This window comes from Carcharodon carcharias, chromosome 14, assembly GCF_017639515.1.
Source record: "Carcharodon carcharias isolate sCarCar2 chromosome 14, sCarCar2.pri, whole genome shotgun sequence".
NCBI classification, from domain to species: Eukaryota; Metazoa; Chordata; class Chondrichthyes; order Lamniformes; family Lamnidae; genus Carcharodon; species Carcharodon carcharias.
Window position 1 is genome coordinate 861,789 of NC_054480.1, and position 24,613 is coordinate 886,401.

At 48.3% G+C, this 24,613-nt stretch overlaps 1 protein-coding gene across 5 annotated transcripts in view; it reads right to left on the minus strand.

Annotated features, from left to right (window-relative positions):
* tox2 (TOX high mobility group box family member 2) overlaps positions 1-24,613 on the minus strand; it is a 300,983-nt gene that overhangs the window by 178,276 nt on the left and 98,094 nt on the right. Inside the window, exon 1 of one of the 5 annotated variants that reach the window (XM_041203727.1) lies at positions 3,673-3,741. The exons of the other annotated variants lie outside the window; for them this stretch is intronic. The gene's annotated coding sequence lies outside the window, so the exon portion shown is untranslated. Of the gene's footprint in view, positions 1-3,672; positions 3,742-24,613 lie in introns of those variants that run through there. 5 annotated transcript variants of the gene reach the window in all.

The following is a 24,613-nucleotide window of genomic DNA, read 5'->3' on the forward strand; positions in this document are numbered from 1 at the left end:
TCCAGGCACACACTTTAAACACCATTACCAGAATATCTAATCAGCGCCTCGCAGTTGCCTCTTTTTTAAGGTTAACCCCACCTAGCCCCACAACTCAGAGTTTTGACCTCAGAATTAATCCAAAGGTGCTTCACACAATTGTGTGTTAGGGTGACTAAACTTCGACAGAGTATTCAAGGCATTCTCTACATCCCACTTCAAGGTTACGTCATTGTCTGTAAAGCGCTGAGGTCATGGAAGGAGCTATATAAATGCAACGCAATCTTTCCTTTTTTGTTGGCTGACTATAGTACTATTCAGTTTGATTGTACCTTTCTCTAACATACCCTACTGTACAGCTCATAGGACTACGTAGAATTTACAGCACAGTAAAGGTCCTTCCATGTAGCTGATCTACGCTCAGTATTCTATTCACTTTTTTTGATTTGTGCTCCACAACACTTGGGTATTTTGAGTATTCAGGTGACCCAGATTCTCAAGTCTCTTTTAATTGTATCCTTTAGTATTTCAGCATAATTTGTGAACTGCTTGTGCTGTCTTTGTTTTCCCTTCTAATGTGTAGGGCTTTACACCATCTGCATTGAACTTCACCTGCCACTGCTCTGCCCACTTGTGTATTTTACCTCAACTGCTTTTTGTATTTCTCAATTCTCCAGGCCATTGGCCACCAATTGGCTCTCCCGCCTCATTTGGCCGATAGGGTGAAGTGAAGCAGGGTGGGCAAATCTTCCAAAAGTGATACTGTAATATTTCTCCTTAAAAATAATCAACAAAACCAGCCTCGCGTTACATGCAAACCTAACAAGTTATATTCTGTGGACCACATCCCCATTCTGCCAACAGGGGTATTTAATATATTTAACAAGAGGAGGATATTTAATTCTTTATGCAAATATTTAAAGCACAAATGAAGTACAAAGTATTTGTATTTTAAGTGATGTCCAGTTCGACTGTGTTTCGCTAATTCTGAGGAACAGATGGGAAGTTCATGAACTATACACTGAAGATACTCAGTTGGATAGGAGGCACAACTAAATGGACATGGAAGCCTCAAGAAAAATGAAGCATCAAAAGTCACGAGAGATTTATACAGCTCTTCCCACCCAGGTCCTGGAAACTTAACTCCTCAAAGTCACTGGATCTTATTTTTATATCGTTCAACAAATGTTTATTTAAAAACAAGTATCTGCTGATTAAGGAGGCTCAGTTTTGAGAATGAATCATTCCTATTTCAGCTGCCCAGTATCCGCATCATGCACTTCCAGATACCGTACAGAACAACTCGTTTCAGCCTAAACCTGTCGCCTCTCTGTTCCAAGAGAGCTGCAGGAGGGCAGTTTACGTCTGCTTTATATCTGGGTCATACCCGTTCTGAAGTGGCACAATTCTAACTCTTGAGTTACAACATGCATTTTGCATTTACGTTGTGTGTAATAAGTGAGATAGCTTCTCACTTACAGTCATTACCAATTATATCTAAATGACAGCAATGTTCCTGTTTGGCAATTAATATTCAGCTTGATTTTCCAGGAACCGTGCAATCTTTGCCTAGATTATCTGACCTTTTGGTACGATTTTGCAATGACTCATGGGGATTAAGGTGAGAGACATGGATAGTTTTTAAAGCTCACTCCTGAAATTTAGCTACATTTGCAAGCATTTGGAATCCAATCTTTTAAGATTTTTGTTTAGAGTTTTTTTTAATTCTTAATTTAATAATCGTTAAAACTTGCTCTATTGTCACTGGATCAGAATCCTGGAACTCTCTTCCTAACAGCACTGTGGGTGTACCTACACCACATGGACTGCAGTGGTTCAGGAAGGCAGCTCACCACCACCTTCTCAAAGGATGGACAATAAATAACTTTCTAGTTGCACTCACCAGCTGGCCAGATAGCCTGGATGCAGCAAATTGCCTGCTATCATCCTGCTTGAGGGGAAGAAGATCAAGTTTCTTTCTGATGCTAACACACAGCACTGCTTACAGACCTCACGATATGACCAAATTAATAATAATTGCAAAAAATGTCCTAATCTTATTAAAGTTCAGAGGGGATCTGGGAACTGACCACAATTCTATGTTGGGGCTGGGCTGCCTCTTCCAAATCATAGAACCATTCAGCACAGAAGGAGGCCATTCACCCATCATGCCTGTGCTGGCTCTTTGAAAGAATTCTTCAATTGGTCCCACTGTCCTACGCTTGCATCATAGCCAAACCCCTAATGTCCTCTTATCAAGTTTATATGTAATCTCCTTTTAAAAATCGCTTTTGAATCTGGTTCCACCAGTAACCTCTTAAGCAGCACATTCCAGATCATAAAAACTCAACAGGTTAAAAAAAAGACATCTAATTTTTCTACCAAATTTTTTACCAATGTTCTTAAACCTGTGTCTTTTTGATTACTGACCCACCTGCAAATGGAAAGTTTCTCCTTATTCACTCTATCAAAATACTTTATAATTTTGAACACCTCTATTAAATCTCCCCTTAACCTTCTCTGCTCTAAGGAGAACAGTCCCAGCTTCTCCAGTCTCTCCACATTGACTGAAGTCTCTCACCCCTGGCCCCATTCTAGTAAATCTCCTCTGTACCCTCTCCGAGGTCTTGACATCCTTCTTAAATTGCAGTGCCCACTATTGAACACAGTAGAGGCTTAGCCAATGATTTATAAAGGTGCATGATAACCTCCTTGCTTTTGTAACTGTTATGCATAAAGTCCAGCATCCTGTAAGCCTTTTTTAACATCCTGATCAAATTGTCCTGCCACCTTCAAAGATTTGTGTATATACACCCCCCAGGTCTCTCTGTCCCCCTGGTCTCATTATCAACATCAAACTTGGTATTTCTGCAACAAAAGTTTGCCTTGCATTAACACCAAGAGGATAATGTAACTGTGGCATAAATCATATATCTGCAAAGTGCTTGATTTCATTACAATTGAAAATGAGGGAAATCTATGTTGCTTGTCAGAGATAATGTTGACAAGTATTTTGGCTGGACTTATTAACAGAGTAAAACAAAGCCTTGAACAAGCTTGATGCAATATGTGCCAGGGTAGAACAATCTCTACATGTTGTTTAACTGCAGTCAGATAATAAGTGTTTTTTCTCGGTGATCACAGCATCACTCTAATTTTTTCCCATCTAGACTTTGCCCCTTGCCTCTCTTTCCCTCCACTGATAGTGATGGCTCTTTCTGTGCTCCAGTTCCTAACGTTCAAGGCTAATTGTGAGGTATAATCCCATGGATATTGGCAGCCCTTTGAGACCTTGCAATCATTCTTCATACGAAAACCTTGTACAGAGATTGTTGGTGAGCTTATCAACTAGGAGATATTAAAATGAAGACTTTTCTCGTCTTCACCTAATGTGCTTTTCTAACATGGATCAAGGCCAACAAGACAAGAAGTCAAGGGTGAATAGTTCCTCTTTATTCCAGGATCATTGAAGCTGATTTTAGTAGTTTCTCAACCAGACTGGCTACATCCTAACCAACTAGATCTCAGTATTGGGGTTTACAGATCAATGTGATCAAGGAACATTGCTGGAAAACTCCCACTTAGAAAAAATTGCGGCAAATTAGCTACAGTGATGAGCAAAACATAAATCACATCCAAACTCATTAAGACAACATAACCAAACATTGATTACCCAACATGCCCATCACTTACCTGCAAAAGCACCAGATAAAAATGTAACAAAGGTCTGGTGTTGGCTTCACTGCACTTCTCTCATTAAAGGTATGGAAATCGAATGAGTGTTGAATTGTCACAAGCTGCAAGTACTGAAATGGTGTAACACCTACCACTAGCTATATATAATTGCTAAAAATAACACAACATCCTCTTGAAAGAAAGACTGCTTGCGACACACCTTCTGCCCTATACCTGGTCTACATAAACACTTAGCTTTCTTCAAAAAACTTCACAAAGCTTTACCCTTTCATTCCAATTTTACAATTGCAGGTTATTTCTTTAAATGCTTACCATTAGCTTAAAAGTACTTCTCTATGATAAAGAACAACAGTGTCCTGATATTAACTGTGTAGGACTTCAAGGGTCAATCCTAATTCTGAGTTTTATTGCCTGTAGCCAGCCATGAAATCTCTTGATGTCAAAGAATGTGAAAATTAAACGGAAAGTGGTGACCAGTTTCAGTGAGAGGGATAATTGGAGTTCAAAACGGTATGGTTAGGTCATGGATTCATTCCTTGATCCTGCAGAGGTGCAGTTCTCGAACTCAGCTGTGTTCCAAGGAAGAGACAGCAAGGAGTATTCCATTACCTTTTCTACAGGAAGATCAAATTGATGGGGCATTATCTGGAGTTACTCCTAGTTTCTACTTTCAAAGAGAGATTGATGAGGGGACTGGACGTGGGCTAAGACCTATCTTACCCTACCTGCCAAGAATGGGGAACAACGCATCCAAAAATCCAAGAAAATGAAAGGTAGAAGCAGTGACTCAGTTTGACAGCACTGAGTACAATTTTGAGTTTCAGCAATCCAATGGGTGATAAGGTTCATAGTTTGACAGTTTTCAAACATGACCCATATAAATAAACGGAACAGTTAGACTATTGTATTCAAAGTTTCACAATAAACCAGGTTAACCTATTTTTTAACTTATAAATGTCTTATTAATCTACATCTATTAGTTGTGGTTCAGTGGGTAGCAATCTCACCTCTGAGTCAGAAGGTTGTGGGTTTAAGACCCACTCCATCAGAGTTGAGTACATAACCTCAGTTGACATTTCAATGTGTTACTAAGAGAATCAGTTCTATTTGAGGGACCCATCTTTCAAATGAACAATAAATTGAGGCCTTACCCCTCCTTTTGGCTGGAATTTTAAAAAATGTGTTCATGGGGTTTGAGCATCGCTGGCTAGGCCAAAATTTATTGCCCATCTCTAGTTGCCCTTGAGAAGGTGGTGGTGAGCTGCCTTCTTGAACCGCTGCAGTCCATGTGGTGTAGGTACACCCACAGTGCTGTCAGGGAGGGAGTTCCAGGATTTTTGACCCAGCGACAGTGAAGGAATGGTGATATATTTCCAAGTCAGGATGGTGAGTGACTTGGAGGGGGACTTCCAGGTGGTGGCGTTCCCATTTATCTGCTGCCCTGGTCCTTCTAGATGGTAATGGTCGTGGGTTTGGAAGGTGCTGCCTTAGGAGCCTTGGTGAATTCCTGCAGTGCATCTTGTAGATGGTACACACTGCTGCTACTGTGAGCCGGTGGTGGAGGGAGTGATCGTTTGTGGATGTGGTGCCAGTCAAGCGGGCTGCTTTGTCCTGGACAGTGTCAAGCTTCCTGAGAGTTGTGGGAGCTGCACTCATCCAGGCAAGTGGGGAGTATTCCATCACACTCCTGACTTGTGTCTTGTAGATGGTGGACAGACTTTGGGGAGATAGGTCCTGTTGTGCTATGTCAACAAGAGAAGGGGAGTTTTCCCTGTGATCCTGGAGCTAATATTGATCTGTAAACCAAGCTCACTGAAACAGATTATCAGGTCATTACTGCACTGCTGTTTGTGGGAGTTTGTTATGGCTGTTGCATTTCTTATATTATGATAGTGACTTAACTTCAATGGCTGTAAAGCACTTTGGGACACCCTGAGGTTGTGAGAGTTGCTATATAAATACAAGTTCATTCTTCCTATGGTTTGAGTTTCCTCTTGTTTAAACCTTTTATTGATGGACTGACAAAAGTTTCCGAAAGCAACAGAACGATCAGAATAAGAATCCTCCCAAGTGACTTGTTGTAGCCAATGTTCTCACCTTCAATTGCAACTAACTAAAGAATGACTATTCCTAAATTAGAACTTTGTGTTGCCGAACTGTTATATGTGTTTCTGGTTTTAGTAGATGGTTCTGCAAGTTGTGTGCAGCTGACGCTTCAGCAGGTTTGTCGAAGCTAGACTAACACAATTGTGGCTTTTCTTACTACATAATGAGGTAACTGTGGACGATTATAACTCTAAAAGAACAACCGAAGTTCAGAGAGCAGACCCCATGGAATTCAATTCAATCAATGAGCATGTAGTGCACCATTATCGAACAACCTGGAGCCACTGGTGAAGGCTCCTTCAACAGCACCGTCCAAACCCACGACCTTTACCACCTAGAAGGTCAAGGGCAGAAGATGCATGGGAACACCACCACCTACAACGTCTCTTCCAAGTCACTCACCATCCTGATTTGGAAATATATCGCCGTTCCTTCATTGTCGCTGGGTCAAACTCCTGGAATTCCCTCCCTAACAGCACTGTGGGTGTACCTACACCACATGGACTGCAGCGGTTTAAGAAGGAAGCTCACCACCACCTTCTCAAGGGCAATTAGGGATGGGCAATAAATGTTGACCCAGCCAGTGACACCTATTTCCCAAGAACAAATAAAAAGAACTCCCTTTAGAAGAGGAGCCAATAAAATAAGTGAACAGGTAGGAGGGGAAAAGCAACTTTATGGCTGTACAATTAGATTAGGTTTTCCTCTGTTCGCAGCACATTGCAGCAACATAACCAGAGCAGCTAGGAGCATTAAATAGTCAGAGTCCTGCCTGAGAGAACTTATACCATTTTGCACCTCAGTATTTTGTCCAACTCGGAATGATAGTATGCTAATTATGTCTCTGCTGAAATCAAAATCCAGACCCAGAACTCAAGCTATTGAGCTACTTGGCCTTTGGGTGAAGCTTCCCTCTTGTGTAGCAAAAACTGCAAATGTGTTTAAAAGGACTGAGTTCTTGATTTTACTATACCTTGCGACAAAGAGAGTCACTGCCTGGTGAAGTCGAAGCAAAGAAGGCAAGTCTCAAACATTCACCCTCAGGCTTCCTGTGAGTTAAGTGTATTAATTATAGTTCTGATAAATGTAGGACTGTAGCTTTAAGAATAACCCTGTGTTGTAAGATCACATGATCTGTGTAAACCAATGAGTTAGCAGCACAGGGAGCCTCTAGGAGAGAGTTCTTCTTTAGTTATGAAGTCTGATGCACATATGTAGCTGCTGCTGCTGTGCTATAAATAAAGTTCAATGTTTCCACCAAGAAAGTTGCCTGGAAAATCAACTCTATGACAAACTGGCAATGAGAATAAATAACACCCTTGCCCAGCCCTTGTGAGTATCTATGATAATCAAAAAGAAAGGAAGGTATACTCATCTGAGATGCTACATTTTGGCAGAATTGATCCCTTTGGACCAGCCACAGACGAGTGGTCTCAATATATAGAACGTCTTGCGTTCTACCTTCAAGTCAACAAAAACACGGGGGAGGAAAAGAGGAGAGTGATTCTCCTGAGTATTTGTGGGAGCAAAACCTACAGTTTGATTCAAAGTTTGACACCCCCACCCCTCCGTGCCCCCAGATTCAAAGGCCTTCAGTGAATTAGGAGACCTCGTTGAGGGACATTTCCAACCCAAGCCCTCAGTCACAAAGCAAGGGTTCAGCTTTAATTCACAGAATTTAGACCCAGGGGAGACCAACTTGGCAAAATTAAAAAAACTAACAGAATATTGTGATTTCAGTGAACCCTGAATGAAATGCTCAGGGATGGTTTGGTATGTGGCGTGCAGGAGGATGCTATTCAGCAAAGATTGCTGGCTGAAGGGGATCTTGATTTTAAGAAAGGGTTAGAAATAGCGCTTGTGATGGAAAGCGGTATAAGGGATGCACCAGTGATTCAAGGCGCGCAAAATGGTTCTGTTTTCCTATTGGACGGGATTGGTCATCTGAAAGTGGCAGGAAAATCTAGAGGAAACAACTTAGCAGCAAAATCAAAAACTAATTTTTATCGATGTGGAAACAATCATATTCCTAACGACTGGCACAAGAGTGGGCACATATTGAAACATTGCAAAGGGGTATTAAAACAGGCTTCCAGGCAACAAACGAGCCCAATGAAGGATACAGTGTGGAAAGAGCCAGAAACAACCAATTCTGACATTTATCCATTATTCAATATGAAAGTCGGGGAGACAGAGCCAATTACTGTCACAGTGCAAGTGAATGGTAAACCTTTAAAAACGGACATAGACACTGGTGCTTCTACCACTGTCACAGGAGAACACACTTTCAGATATTTAAATAAAGATGATCAACAATTACATTTGGAACAAAGGTCTGCCAAATTGAAAACCTACACAGGCGAAAAAATCCTGTTTTTTTTTCCCTTTATTTAATCATCACTGCCCAGGCCAACATTTATTACCCATCCCTAGTTACCCTAGTTCAGAGGGCATTTAAGAGTCAACAACATTGTTGTGGGTCTGGAGTCACATGTGGACCAGACCAGGTAAGGACAGCAGGTTTCCTTCCCTAAAGGGACATTAGTGACCCAGATGGGTTTTTACAACATTCGACAATGGTTTCATGGTCATCATTAGACTTTTAATTCCAGATTTTTATTGGATTCAAATTCCACCATCTGCTGTGGTGGGATTCGAACCCAGGTCCCCAGAGCATTACCCTGGGTCTCTGGATTACTAGTCCAGTGACAATACCACTGCACCATCACCTCAAAAGGTATCATCAGAGTACTTGTTCATTATATAGACACCAAACAGCACAACTCCCAGTGATGGCGTTAGAAGGTAGAGGACCAAGCCTTTTAGGTTGCAATTGGTGGAGGGAAATTAACCTTGATTGGCCAGTGAGATTTCGAAAGGAAGCTGGAAGAGTTCCTGAGTTGGAAAAGGAACAAGGCAAGGTACTTCAGAAAGAGCCTGGAGGGTCCAAGGACCACAGCCGGATGAAAAAGGGGTGTGTAAACATTCAGCAACCTGAGGAAATGAAGACTGTCATAAACAACGACATGGGAGAACAGCAGAAGAAACTAAAGGAGACTCTGCTGAATTACAGAGTTCCAGATGAAGTGAGTGAATTTCACAAAGAAGAGGAAAACCTGTTGAAAGACCTTCACACGTGACAAGGATCCCTCAGGTCAAAGTTTGTACAACTGGAAAATTACAAAGAGAAGCAGGAAGGATTTAACGTCTCTCTGAACAAACTGAAGAACCAGTTGGCAGAGAAGATGCAGCAATGTTCAAGGTTCCAGGAGGAAGCCAACAGATACAAGAAGGAGGGAGAAGAGCTGAAGAATCAGCTGAATGAAGCTAAAGAGGCTTTGAAAGCAAAAGTCGTAGAACTTTCCAAGATGCGAGTGGATAATGAAATCATGGGGAGCTCAACTACTGAACTAAGACAAGTTGAGATTTCACCTGAGAGAAGTCTGGCCAATGGTGAAGCAAAAAAACAGTCCAAGACTAAACTCTGTGGTAGAAAGAAGAGAACATGTAGGAAGAGGATGTAGAATTACTGATGAGGCACTGTCTTCAGACAAGACTAAGCCTGACATTTCCTAATTTGGAGGGGAAGGTGGAGCAAAGTCAAGGGAACCAAAAAGTGACTCATGATTTGCATAGTTGTGAGCAACAATTTACTGTTGGAGAAGCAGTGTATGTCAGGAGGACCGAAGTGGTTAATTGGTAAAGTAAGCTCTGTGACCGGACCATTGTTGTACCACGTGGAAGTGGAGGGTCAGATCACCCAGACGCATGTGGGTCACTCAAGAAGAAGGGAGATACCCCAACAAAATGATGTTCCACCTGTAACCATTACTGAACCTGTGGTTCCTGTTGAAGTTGCTCAGCCAAGGACAGACATGCCCGATGTCTCTGTTGGAGTGGAAAGACACTGAACTGCCTGTGTCTAATGATGTTAATGTGGTTCCAGAGAATGTGTTTCCTGCAAAAGAAACTGAAGTTGTGGAGCTGTGACATTCCACATGGATCAGGAAACCACCTGAAAGACTGAACTTGTAATTTCATGACCTGTGTAAATATTGTGATGTCGTGAGCTAAATGTCCTTATAAATAGAAAATGTACTGAAAAGTTAAAGGGGGAGGAATGTAGTAATTATAGTTCTAATAAACACAGGACTGTAGCTTTAAGAATAATCCTGTGTTGTAAGATCACACGATCTGTGTAAACCAATGAGTTTGCAGGTTGGGGAACCTGTAGGAGAGAATTCATTTTTAGTGATAGAGTTAGATGCACACATGTAGCTGCTGATGCTGTCTTGTAAATAAAGCTCAATGTTTCCACCAAGGAAAGTTGCCTCGAACATCAACTCTATAAGACTGAGCTTGTGGCCCCACTCTCAGGAGTGAAAGTGTTAACTTTCTTATCTAGACCAAGCAGAATAAATTCCAGTAAAAAAACAGAGTTAAGGTTTCCTGCTTTCTTACCATAGATCCTATTTTTACTCAATGCTGTGACAGCTCTTTCCTTGACATTGTGGGGTTTCCTGGTGTTTTATCTCTGATGTTCATAGTGTTTGCTGCCAGGATGAGGCCTTTTAGAGAGAGGGGCTTGAACCTGCTGTATAACAGCAAAGCTTTTGCGATTTGAAAGCCACGTGGGCGGGGGGGGGGGTCTTTTGTTAGGCTCCTCAAGTCCACAGAAGAGAAACAGGAACCGGTATAGAAAGTGCAAAGGGTTTGGTGATGGCTGGGTCCCTTTAAGTTGCAGAGCCAATGGAGAATGCAGAAAAATCATGTCAGCTTTTGGCTGGCTTGAACTGAATGGTATTTTCTCTACTGTTTTTGAATAACCTTTCTACCTTGATGAAAACAATAGAGAACGTCTGATTCAATAGGAAAGTTTACCTCTTTAAGATGACCTAAGCCCGAAATCAGGTGGATGTCCGTCCCCATGCTTGAAAAATGTGTTAACTCAAGGGGTTGGCTGGTCTGATGCACTGTTTCATTCACCTTCTTGGAGTTGGGTTGAACTACGAGCTTAAGTATTATATAAAGTCAAACTCTTCCCTTCTCCTTTTTAAATAGTGATCTCCACAGATACACTCGCATTAAGATCAGCCCTTTGTGTTCGTCTGTGGTAGAAATTGTGCAGATAGTTCTAAATAGGAGGAGCTCAGGGAGAGTCTGTAACACTTTGCCATGTCAGTAAGCAAACACTCATAAACCCGTCATCATAGTAACAGCTTAACCAGCACGCCAGTCTCTTCGCAACATCTCAGTATCCCAACAGGAAGTTCAAGTCGCATTTCAGGCTCAAAGGGTCCAGTTGTCTTACCAGGTGTTCCATTCAAAGTCCATCCCTGCTGAATCCCTCAGTAACAGTGCTGGTTTATACAGCACATGCAGCAGAATAGACCACACTATTCAATTTGTTTCATCAATTCTTGATTTTGTACATCACTGGCAGTAATCTAAAGATTAAAAGGATGAGTTTGGATCCCTGAATAGTCATTGCTGTGCACCCATGAAACAAAGTAATAAAAAACCTGACAATTTATAATTTTAAATCCATTTACTGTCCAATTAAATCCATTAATAACGAGCATGCAAAGATGTAAATGATTGAAGCAAATTTGCATTTTTTAATAACAGTAAAGTGGTTGCAAAAATCTGGAATGGATCAGAGCTGTTCTGGCAGACAATCACTTCTGCCATTAAAATGTAAATGCAATTTGCTAATAAATAGCATTACAGAAGATGGAAAGGAAGAGAAAATTAAGCTTGAAATGCATTTTTTGAAAAGCGCACCAGTTGAATCGGCTGTGCGAATATTTCATACCAAGCCCTGAATGGCTCTGGTGTAATTTTCAAATTTGACAATGCTAATGCTCTGGGCACATGGATTCAAGCCTCATGGAAGCAGCAGGTGGAATTTAATTTCGATTAATAAATCGGGAATTGAAAGCTAGTCTCAGTCATGGTGACCGTGAAGCTATCAAGGATTGTTGTAAAAACCCAACTGGTTCAGTAACGCCCTTTAGGGAAGGAAATCTGCTGTCCCTACCTGGTCTGGCCTACATGTGACTCCAGACCCACAGCAATGTGGCTGACTCTTAACTGCCCTCTGAAATGGCCTAGCAAGCCACTCAGATCAAGGGCAATTAGGGATGGGCAACAAACATGCCAGATATGGCCACAACCTCTGAAAGGATTTTTAAAAACCCACAAGGACCAAGTAAAAAGAAGTATATCCTATCTGGTATATTATCTAGAGTCTATAGGTAGGTTTGAAGATTGCATCTCCTGAATAACTTGGTCTAAATGTACAATTCCAACAGTAAATTTCGCATTTTTCTTTCCTTAATGCCATTAGTGCTTTCATCGCACCTCCAGTGAAACGCAGAAGAATACACTACAGTTTGTTCCGAAAGAGCAACGTCAGAGATTATGATGCAGAAAGACTCACATTCACAGCATTCCAATGTCCTGTCACAGCCTAATAACTTTACAGAGAATTCAGCAGCTCGGCAGCGTTGAGAAAAAAGCAATTGAGATGAAACAAATGACCTATCTGGACTTGAATCTTTGCTTTACCCCATCTGTCCGGCTGATCATAACTATTACTGTGGTTGCACTGGATTCTCTTCTAACCTCAGGCCCAGCTTGTCCCGTTGACTTCCCCTCCGGAGCCAAGGCGCAATAACCACTTGTCCAATCTCCCCCAGGCTGACCGACGTAGCTCAGGCCCGAGGCCTTTCTGGTTTGTGTGTCCACCAGGGATGCTTGGGGGACCCCTATGGATTTGCACCAACAGTCCAGGCCATCAATGCCTCACCATTGCTGTGCTAACCTTCAGATGTGGTCATGTCTGAAGCCTGGCAGATATTCAAAAGTGTGGATCGACTGAAGCTCAAACTAGGCTCTCCTCTTCCAGCACTTCCCAGAAACGTCAAATATGTCAAAAATTACACCCAGTAATTGCAGTGGTTTTATTTGATTCTATTGACTGATTAAATGTAATGCAAGTGATCCCACTAATGGTTATTTAAAGAGTTGATGCCTTTGCTAAAATCTCATTTCTAAACCTTCCCTTTAATTAGGGGAAGGGGGAAGAGTCAAAAAAGATGTTCATCAGAACGGTATCATGTGCAAACAAACTGATAATGGATTTCAACTCAACTTATATCTCGTTTTTGTGTGTGGAAATAGATGAGCAAGGGTTGGATTTTTCTCCTGGGGTTGGTGGCTCTTTAAGGACATTTAATAAAATGTTATTATTAAAATAGGTTATTGATAGAAATCTGTCAATTTTCACATTTACTGAACATTGCTGCACCCAAACTCCTTATCCTGTCACACAATGTCACACCTGCAGCTGCACATTGCTACCACTGGATGGAGCTTCACTCACTGAGACTCACTTTATCCAGGGAGCAATGGCGCGGGAGGTCATCTGGTCATCAAGAGCTGGAACTGCCTTTAGGAGCCAAAGTAAGTGGAAAAAAAAAGAATCACCACCTGGTGAGCCCAGAAGCAGAAGACCCTGGTCTGAACGCGTGGCTCCAGCCCGGAGGTTTGAACCTCCTGATTCAAGGTTACTGTGGCCCTTGGCGGCTCAGTAGGAGAAGTGGGGCCTGCACCAAGCGAGCCCCTCGGTGCGGCGCATTGAATGGTGGAGCAGGATGGAAGGGCTGAACGACCTACTTCCGTGCCCATTCCCTAGGTTTCTGTGCAGTCAGGATAGGGGTGGTCATAACTCAACAGAGAGCTGGATCCATGGAAGAAAATCAAATGGGTTAAATCAGGTAGTCTGCACTGTGTAGAATGATACAGCGCTGAAGGAGGCCGTTTGGCCAATCATATCCCTGCTAGCTCATTTCAAGAGTTAGCCAGTTAGTCACACTCCCCTTGCTCTTTCCCCTTGGCCCTACAAATCACTCCCTCCCTAGGCGAGCGAGAGTGGGCGGGCGGGTTCCTGATTGGTGTTCCCTGGTTGGGGGTGCGCCACCATTTTAAGTGGGTGGGCCAATTAAGACCCGCCAGCGTGATGTCCGCCAGGAAACACTATGCGCTCCCTGTACAGGCGGTGGGGGGTGGGGGAACTCCCTCAGCTGGGGGTGCGCTGTTTTGCAAAGTGCTGCCTTAGGGAGACTGGCCCAGGTTTGAAAGGTCCAGTAAAGATTAGAAAGAAAAAAAAATGACTGGCATTTCCCCCCCATGAGCTCCTGTCACATGAACTGGGACAAGTCAATTTCTTTTATTTAGACATTTCGTACCAATTCAAAAACCCTCACGAAACCTCAACCCGCCCGTGGATGAGGTTTCATGTTTATTCGGAAGCCCCGCCTGGTCTCTCAGCTTGTCCGATAACCCTAGGGTCAGACGGGCAGGTCCAGGGATGACCTCAATTACTTTATTAATGGCCTGAAGTGGCCATTGACAGGTCAGTGAGTGCTCAGCCAACTCGGCTCCCTGCCCACCAGCTCGAGGGTGTAAATGACGCGGGGACAATGTCGGGACATCTGCCTGACATCCCTGTGTCATTTCACACATCGGCGAGTGGGGGTCCCACCCCACACCCGCCCCTCGCTAACTGGAAGACCCTGCCCATGGTAACAAGATGTTCATTTCCGTATAGGTGGCAACTCAGTGAGTGAGGGGGTGGGGGAGGGGTGGGGGGGTGCGAAGAGCAGTACAGCCGGAGCAGAAAATACCACTCCAGCAATCTGCACAAACCACCGGTCAAATCACATGTTCTGGGAGATTTTAACTCAAGCTGGTGGGTGGGGGACTTGCCTGGGAGGGTCAGTTGGAACAATGGTTCCCCCAACTCCCCACCCGCCCCCAACCCCTCCAACACCCTCCGCCCCCCGATATTAACCGTCTGTGAGTGAAATCGGCGAGGCCAGTTAAACCGTTAATTTCCCAATGGTTGGGTTCAGTTAACATTGCTCCCATGCGACTTCCTGTTGAATTTTAATAACTGCCCCATTAACAAGTGCAAATACACATCGAAGACGATGCAGGGAAAACCAACCAGATCATCACAAATTAAACAGGAACAAGGACAAGAAACGATTAGGGAAGGATAAACAAAGGGCTGGTTAAGTAGAGAAGATAAACCCAGATTATTCCTAAATTTACCAAGAATAAGACAAGAGGCATCAAAAGGATATTACAGAGATATAGGTTTCAGGAAAGATACCAGGAAAAACATCTTTGGGTACAGAAAGATGGATGTTTGCAATAATGTTCTGTACCAAGATAGGTAAAGGCTTTGGGTTATTCAGCAAACATTTTAAGGCCAGGGTTTTAGAGAATCAAACCTTTACACATCGCTCATTCTTCATCTGTCCCAGTGTGTGGGTTCTGTGTGTCCCAGTGTGTGGGTTCTGTGTGTCCCAGTGTGTGGGCTCTGTGTGTCCCAGTGTGTGGACTCTGTGTGTCCCAGTGTGTGGGTTCTGTGTGTCCCAGTGTGTGAGCTCTGTGTGTCCCAGTGTGTGGGTTCTGTGTGTCCCAGTGTGTGTCCCAGTGTGTGGGTTCTGTGTGTCCCAGTGTGTGGGCACTGTGTGTCCCAGTGTGTGAGCTCTGTGTGTCCCAGTGTGTGGGCTCTCTGTGTCCCAGTGTGTGAGCTCTGTGTGTCCCAGTGCGTGGGTTCTGTGTGTCCCAGTGTGTGGGTTCTATGTGTCCCAGTGTGTGAGCTCTGTGTATCCCAGTGTGTGGGTTCTGTGTGTCCCAGTGTGTGGGCTCTGTGAGTGCCAGTGTGTGGGTTCTGTGTGTCCCAGTGTGTGGGTTCTGTGTGTCCCAGTGTGTGGTCTCTGTGTGTCCCAGTGTGTGGGTTCTGTGTGTCCCAGTGTGTGAGCTCTGTGTGTCCCAGTGAGTGGGTTCTGTGTATTCCAGTGTGTGAGCACTGTGTGTCCCAGTGTGTGGGTTCTGTGTATCCCAGTGTGTGGGCTCTGTTTGTCCCAGTGTGTGGGTTCTGTGTGATCCAGTGTGCCGGCTCTGTGTGTCCCAGTGTGTGGGCTCTGTGTGTCCCAGTGTGTGAGCTCTGTGTGTCACAGTGCGTGGGTTCTGTGTGTCCCAGTGTGTGAGCTCTGTGTGTCCCAGTGTGTGGGTTCCTTGTGTCCCAGTGTGTGAGCTCTGTGTGTCCAATTGTGTGAGCTCTGTGTGTCACAGTGTGAGGGGTCTGTGTGTCACAGTGCGTGGGTTCCTTGTGTCCCAGTGTGTGAGCTCTGTGTGTCCCAGTGTGTGGGCTCTGTGTGTCCCAGTGTGTGAGCTCTGTGTGTCCTAGTGTGTGAGCTCTGTGTGTCCCAGTGTGAGGGGTCTGTGTGTTCCAGTGTGTGGGTTCTGTGTGTCCCAATGTGTGGGCTCTGTGTGTCCCAGTGTGTGAGCTCTGTGTGTCCCAGTGTGTGTCCCAGTGTGTGAGCTCTGTGTGTCCAAGTGTGTGGGTTCTGTGTGTCCCAGTGTGTAGGTTCTGTGTGTGCCAGTGTGTGTCCCAGTGCGTGAGCTCTGTGTGTCCCAGTGTGTGGGCTCTGTGTGTCCCAATGTGTGTCCAGTGAGTGAGCTCTGTGTGTCCCAGTGTGTGGGTTCTGTGTGTCCCAGTGTTGGGCTATGTCTGTCCCAGTGTGAGGGCTCTGTGTGTCCCAGTGTGTGGGCTCTGTGTGTCCCAGTGTGTGAGCTCTGTGTGTCCCAGTGTGTGGGCTCTGTGTGTCCCAGTGTGTGGGCTCTGTGAGTGCCAGTGTGTGGGTTCTGTGTGTCCCAGTGTGTGAGCTCTGTGTGTCCCAGTGTGTGGGCTCTGTGTGTCCCAGTGTGTGGGCTCTGTGTGTCCCAGTGTCTGGGCTCTGTGTGTCCCAGTGTGTGGGCTCTGTGTGTCCCAGTGTGTGAGCACTGTGTGTCCCAGTGTGTGGGCTCTGTGAGTGCCAGTGTGTGGGTTCTGTGTGTCCCAGTGTGTGAGCTCTGTGTGTCCCAGTGTCTGGGCTCTGTGTGTCCCAATGTGTGAGCTCTGTGTGTCCCAGTGTGTGAGCTCTGTGTGCCCCAGTGTGTGTTCCAGTGTGCGGGCTCGGTGTGTCCCAGTGTGTGAGCTCGGTTTGTCCCAGTCTGTGAGCTCTGTGTGTCCCAGTGTGTGAACTCAGTGTGTCCCAGTGTGTGAGCTCTGTGTGTCCCAGTGTGTGTCCCAGTGTGTGGGCTCTGTGTGTCCTAGTGTGTGTCCCAGTGTGTGAGCTCTGTGTGTGAGCTCTGTCTGTCCCAGTGTGTGAGCTCTGTGTGTCCCAGTGTGTGAGCTCTGTGTGTGAGCTCTGTGTCTCCCAGTGTTTGGGTTCTGTGTGTCCCAGTGTGTGAACTCTGTGTGCCCCATTGTGTGGGCTCTGTGTGTCCCAGTGTGTGGGAACTGTGTCTCCCAGTGCGTGGGTTCTGTGTGTCCCAGTGTGTGAGCTCTGTGTGTCCCAGTGTGTGGGTTCCTTGTGCCCCAGTGTGTGAGCACTGTGTGTCCCAGTGGGTGGGTTCTCTGTGTCCCAGTGTGTGTCCCAGTGTGTGAGCTCTGTGAGTCCCAGTGTCTGGGCTCTGTGTGTCCCAGTGTGTGAGCTCTGTGTGTCCCAGTGTGTGAGCTCTGTGTGTCCCAGTGTGTGGGTTCTATGTGTCCCAGTGTGTGAGCTCTGTGTGTCCTAGTGTGTGAGCTCTGTGTGTCCCAGTGTGTGGGTTCTATGTGTCCCAGTGTGTGAGCTCTGTGTGTCCCAGTGTGTGGGTTCTATGTGTCCCAGTGTGTGAGCTCTGTGTGTCCTAGTGTGTGAGCTCTGTGTGTCCCAGTGTGTAGGCTCTGTGTGTCCCAGTGTGTGTCCCAGTGTGTGAGCTCTGTGTGTCCCAGTGTGTGGGTTCTGTGTGTCCCAGTGTGTAGGCTCTGTGTGTCCCAGTGTGTGTCCCAGTGTGTGAGCTCTGTGTGTCCCAGTGTGTGGGTTCTGTGTGTTCCAGTGTGTAGGTTCTGTGTGTCCCAGTGTGTGGGCTCTGTGTGTCCCAGAGTGTGGATTCTGTGTGTCCCAGTGTGTAGGCTCTGTGTGTCCCAGTGTGTGTCCCAGTGTGTGAGCTCTGTGTGTCCCAGTGTGTGGGCTCTGTGTGTCCCAGTGTGTGTCCAGTGAGTGAGCTCTGTGTGTCCCAGTGTGTGGGTTCTGTGTGTCCCAGTGTGTGGGCTATGTCTGTCCCAGTGTGAGGGCTCTGTGTGTCCCAGTGTGTGGGCTCTGTGTGTCCCAGTGTGTGAGCACTGTGTGTCCCAGTGTGTGGGCTCTGTGTGTCCCAGTGTGTGTCCAGTGAGTGAGCTCTGTGTGTCCCAGTGTGTGGGCTCTGTGAGTGCCAGTGTGTGGGTTCTGTGTGTCCCAGTGTGTGCGTTCTGTGTGTCCCAGTGTGTGAGCTCTGTGTGTCCCAGTGTTTGGGCTCTGTGTGTCCCATTTTGTGGGCTCTATGTGTCCCAGTGTGTGAGCTCTGTGTGTCCCAGTGTGTGGGTTCTGTGTGTCCCAGTGTGTGGGTTGGGTTCTGTGTGTCCCAGTGTCTGGGCTCTGTGTTTCCCAGTGTGTGGGCTCTGTGTGTCCCAGTGTGTGAGCTCTGTGTGTCCCAGTGCGTGGGTTCTGTGTGTCCCAGTGTGTGAGCTCTGTGTGTCCCAGTGTGTGGGTTCTATGTGTCCCAGTGTGTGAGCTCTGTGTGTCCCAGTGTGTGAGCTCTGTGTGTCCCAGTGTGAGGGGTCTGTGTGTTCCAGTTTGTGGGTACTGTGTGTCCCAGTGTGTGGGTTCTGTGTGTTCCAGTGTGTGGGTTCTGTGTGTCCCAATGTGTGGGCTCTGTGTGTCCCAGTGTGTGAGCTCTGTGTGTCCCAGTGTGTGTCCCAGTGTGTGAGCTCTGTGTGTCCAAGTGTGTGGGTTCTGTGTGTCCCAGTGTGTAGGTTCTGTGTGTGCCAGTGTGTGGGCTCTGTGAGTCCCAGAGTGTGGATTCTGTGTGTCCCAGTGTGTGGGCTCTGTGTGTCCCAGTGTGTGTCCCAGTGCGTGAGCTCTGTGTGTCCCAGTGTGTGGGCTCTGTGTGTCCCAGTGTGTGTCCAGTGAGTGAGCTCTGTGTGTCCCAGTGTGTGGGTTCTGTGTGTCCCAGTGTGTGGGCTATGTCTGTCCCAGTGTGAGGGCTCTGTGTGTCCCAGTGTGTGGGCTCTGTGTGTCCCAGTGTGTGAGCACTGTGTGTCCCAGTGTGTGGGCTCAGTGAGTGCCAGTGTGTGGGTTCTGTGTGTCCCAGTGTGTGGGTTCTGTGTGTCCCAGTGTGTGAGCTCTGTGTGTCCCAGTGTGTGAGCTCTGTGTGTCCCAGTGTCTGGGCTCTGTGTGTCCCAATGTGTGAGCTCTGTGTGTCCCAGTGTGTGAGCTCTGTGTGCCCCAGTGTGTGTTCCAGTGTGCGGGCTCGGTGTGTCCCAGTGTGTGAGCTCGGTTTGTCCCAGTGTGTGAGCTCTATGTGTCCCAGTGTGTGAGCTCTGTGTGTGAGCTCTGTCTGTCCCAGTGTGTGAGCTCTGTGTGTCCCAGTGTGTGAGCTCTGTGTGTCCCAGTGTGTGAGCTCTGTGTTTCCCAGTGTGTGGGTTCTGTGTATCCCAATGTGTGGGCTCTGTGTGTCCCAGTGAGTGGGTTCTGTGTATCCCAGTGTGTGGGTTCTGTGTATCCCAGTGTGTGGGCTCTGTGTGTCCCAGTGTGTGGGCTCTGTGTGTCCCAGTGTGTGGGCTCTGTGTGTCCCAGTGTGTGGGTTCTGTGTCTCCCAGTGTTTGGGTTCTGTGTGTCCCAGTGTGTGAACTCTGTGTGCCCCAGTGTGTGGGCTCTGTGTGTCCCAGTGTGTGGGCTCTGTGTCTCCCAGTGTTTGGGTTCTGTGTGTCCCAGTGTGTGGGTTGTGTTTGTCAGCGGTCAGTGAATGTTGAAGCCACATTTGACCCTGTCCTGATCTAATGTCCTCACCCTCCCCCACATACCACACACACACTCCCACACGAACACACTCCCACACACACACTCCCCCACACTCCCACACACACACACTCCCACACACACACACTCTCCCACACTCCCACACACACACACTCCCCCACACACACACTCCCACACACACACACTCCCACACACACACACACTCCCACACACACACACACTCCCACATGTGCACACTCCCACACACACACACTCCCACACACACACACTCCCACACGTGCACACTCCCACACACACACACTCCCACACACTCCCACACACACACACTCCCACACACACACACACTCCCACACACACACACACTCCCACATGTGCACACTCCCACACACACACACTCCCACACACTCCCACACATGCACACTCCCACACACACACACTCCCACACACACACACTCCCACACGTGCACACTCCCACACACACACACTCCCACACACTCCCACACATGCACACTCCCACACACACACACTCCCACACACACACACTCCCACACACTCCCACACATGCACACTCCCACACACACACACTCCCACACACACACACTCCCACACGTGCACACTCCCACACACACACACTCCCACACACTCCCACACACACACACTCCCACACACACACACTCCCACACGTGCACACTCCCACACACACACACTCCCACACACACACACTCCCACACACACACTCCCCCACACTCCCACACACACACACACTCCCACACACACACTCCCCCACACACACACTCCCCCACATTCCCACACACACACACACTCCCACACACACACTCCCACACACACACACTCCCCCACATTCCCACACTCCCACACACTCCCACACACACACTCCCACTCACACACTCCCACACACACACACTCCCACATACACACACTCCCACACACTCCCACACACACACACTCCCACACTCACACACTCCCACACTCACACACTCCCACACACTCCCACACACACACACTCCCACACACACACACTCCCCCACATTCCCACACTCCCACACACTCCCACACACACACTCCCACTCACACACTCCCACACACACACACTCCCACATACACACACTCCCACACACTCCCACACACACACACTCCCACACTCACACACTCCCACACTCACACACTCCCACACACTCCCACACACACACACTCCCACACACACACACTCCCACACACACACACTCCCACACACTCCCACACACACACACTCCCACACACACACTCCCACACACTCCCACACACACACACTCCCACACACTCCCACACACACACACTCCCACACACTCCCACACACACACACTCCCACACACACACACTCCCACACACACACACTCCCACACACTCCCACACACACACACTCCCACACACACACACTCCCACACACACACTCCCCCACACACACACTCCCCCACATTCCCACACACACTCACACACTCCCACACACACACACTCCCACACACTCCCACACACACACACTCCCACACACACACACTCCCACACACACACTCCCCCACACACACACTCCCCCACATTCCCACACACACACACACACTCCCACACACACACACTCCCACACACACACTCCCCCACACACACACTCCCCCACATTCCCACACACACACACACACTCCCACACACACACACTCCCACACACACACTCCCCCACACACACACTCCCCCACATTCCCACACACACACACACACTCCCACACACACACACTCCCACACGTGCACACTCCCACACACACACACTCCCACACACTCCCACACACACACACTCCTACACACTACCACACACTCCCACACACACACACTCCCACACACTCCCACACACACACTCCCCCACACACACACTCCCACACACACACACTCCCACACACACACACACTCCCACTCACACACTCCCACACACACACACTCCCACACGTGCACACTCCCACACACACACACTCCCACACACTCCCACACACACACACTCCTACACACTACCACACACTCCCACACACACACACTCCCACACACTCCCACACACACACTCCCCCACACACACACTCCCACACACACACACTCCCACACACACACACACTCCCACTCACACACTCCCACACACACACACTCCCACACACTCCCACACACTCCCACACACACACACTCCCACACTCACACACTCCCACACTCACACACTCCCACACACTCCCACACACACACACTCCCACACACACCCACACACTCCCACACACACACACTCCCACACTCACACACTCCCACACTCACACACTCCCACACACTCCCACACTCACACACTCCCACACACTCCCACACACTCTCACTCCCACACACACACACTCCCACACACTCCCACACTCACACACTCCCACACTCACACACTCCCACACACTCCCACACTCACACACTCCCACACACTCCCACACACTCTCACTCCCACACACACACACTCCCACACACTCCCACATACACACACTCCCACACACTCCCACACACTCCCACATACACACTCCCACACACTCCCACACACACACACTCCCACACACTCCCACACACACACACTCCCACACACACACACTCCCACACACTCCCACACACTCCCACACACACACACTCCCACACACTCCCACACACTCCCACACACACACACTCCCACACACACACACTCCCACACACTCCCACACACTCCCACACACACACACTCCCACACACTCCCACACACACACACTCCCACACACACACACTCCCACACACTCCCACACACTCCCACACACTCCCACACACACACACTCCCACACACACACACTCCCACACACTCCCACACACACACACTCCCACACACTCCCACACACTCCCACACACTCCCACACACACACACTCCCACACACTCCCACACACACACACTCCCACACACACACACTCCCACACACGCACACTCCCACACACTCCCACACACACACACTCCCACACACTCCCACACACACACACTCCCACACACACACACTCCCACACTCACACACTCCCACACACACACACTCCCACACACACACACTCCCACACACACACACTCCCACACACACACACTCCCACACACTCCCACACACTCCCACACACACACACTCCCACACACTCCCACACACACACACTCCCACACACACACACTCCCACACACTCCCACACACTCCCACACACACACACTCCCACACACTCCCACACACACACACTCCCACACTCACACACTCCCACACACACACACTCCCACACACACACACTCCCACACACACACACTCCCACACACTCCCACACACACACACTCCCACACACTCCCACACACTCCCACACACACACACTCCCACACACTCCCACACACACACACTCCCACACACTCCCACACACACACACTCCCACACACACACACTCCCACACACTCCCACACACACACACTCCCACACACACACACTCCCACACACTCCCACACACACACACTCCCACATGTGCACACTCCTACACACACTCCCACACATGCACACTCCCACATGTGCACACTCCCACACACACACACTCCCACACATGCACACTCCCACATGTGCACACTCTCACACACACACACTCCCACACACACACACTCCTACACACGCACACTCCCACACACACACACTCCTACACACGCACACTCCCAAACACACACACTCCCACACATGCACACTCCCACATATGCACACTTCCACATGTGCACACTCCCACACACACACACTCCCACACACTCCCACACACACACACTCCCACACACACACACTCCCACACACACACACTCCCACACACACACACACTCCCACACACTCCCACACACACACACTCCCACACACACACACTCCCACACACACACACTCCCACACACTCCCACACATGCACACTCCCACACACACCCACACACACACACTCCCACACACACACACTCCCACACACACACACTCCCACATGTGCACACTCCTACACACGCACACTCCCACACACACACACTCCCACACATGCACACTCCCACAAACTCTCACTCCCACACGCACACACTCCCACACACACACACTCCCACACACACACTCCCACACACTCCCACACATGCACACTCCCACACACTCCCACACACACTCCCACACACTCCCACACATGCACACTCCCACACACTCCCACACACTCCCACACACACTCCCACACACTCCCACACATGCACACTCCCACACACTCCCACACACTCCCACACACACTCCCACACACTCCCACACATGCACACTCCCACACACTCCGACACACACACTCCCACACACGCACACTCCCACACACACACACTCCCACACACTCCCACACACACACACTCCCACACACTCTCACTCCCACACGCACACACTCCCACACACACACACTCCCACACACACACTCCCACACACTCCCACAGACACACACTCCCACACACACACACTCCCACACACACACACTCCCACACACACACTCCCACACACTCCCACAGACACACACTCCCACACACACACACTCCCACACACACACTCCCACACACTCCCACACACACACACTCCCACACACACACACTCCCACACACACACTCCCCCACACTCCCACACACGCACACTCCCACACACACACACTCCCACACACTCCCACACACACACACTCCCACACACTCTCACTCCCACACGCACACACTCCCACACACACACACTCCCACACACACACTCCCACACACTCCCACACACACACACTCCCACACACACACTCCCCCACACTCCCACACACACACACTCCCACACACACACACTCTCACACACACACACTTCCCCACACACACACTC